This window comes from Tenrec ecaudatus, unplaced genomic scaffold (genome assembly GCF_050624435.1).
Source record: "Tenrec ecaudatus isolate mTenEca1 unplaced genomic scaffold, mTenEca1.hap1 Scaffold_1519, whole genome shotgun sequence".
Classification (NCBI taxonomy): domain Eukaryota; kingdom Metazoa; phylum Chordata; class Mammalia; order Afrosoricida; family Tenrecidae; genus Tenrec; species Tenrec ecaudatus.
The window spans coordinates 119,824-120,716 of NW_027458008.1; positions in this window are offsets into that span (position 1 = coordinate 119,824).

The window sequence follows — 893 nt, forward strand, 5'->3', positions numbered from 1 at the left end:
TCCTAACCCTAAGTCTAAGTCTAACCCTAACACTAACTCTAACCCTTCACGTAACGCTAGGTCAACCCTAAACCTAGGTCTAACCCTAACCCTAACCATAAGACTAACACTAATCCTAACATTAAACCTAACCCTCACCCTAACCCTAACACTAAGTCTAAACCTAACTCTAGGTCTAACACTAACCCTAACACTAAACCTAGGTCTAAACCTAAACCTAACCCTAACCCTAGGTCTAACCCTAACCCTAAACTTAACCCAAGGTATAACCTTAACCCTAGGTCTAATCCTAACCCTAAGCCTAACGCTAACCCTAAACCTAGGTCTAACCCTAAACCTAATCCTAAACCTAGGTCTAACCCTAACCTTAAACCTAAGTCTAACCCTAACCCTAGGACTAATCCTAACCCTAACACTAGATCTAACCCTAACCCTAAACCTAGGTCTATCCCTAACCCTAGGTCTAACCTTAACCCTAACCCTACCCCTAAACCTAACCCTAGGTGTAACCCTAACCCTAACCCTAACTCTAACACTAAACTTAATCCTAATCCTAACTCTAACCTTAAAACTAACCCTAGGTCTAACTGAAACCCTATCCCTAGGTCTAACACTAAACCTAACCCAAACCGTAACCCTAAACCTAGGTTATCCCTAACCCTAACCCTAAATCTAACCCTGACCCTAGGTCTAACCTAAACCTAACCCTAAGCCTAACCCTAACCCTAACAGTAGGTTTAAACCTAACCCTAACCCAAACACTAACCCTACCCTAACCATAACCAGAGGTCTAACCCTAATCCTAACCCTAACCCTTACCCTAACTCAAGGTCTAATCCTAACCCTAACACTAACCGTAAAACTAAGATAAGGACTACATCTAAACCAAACCC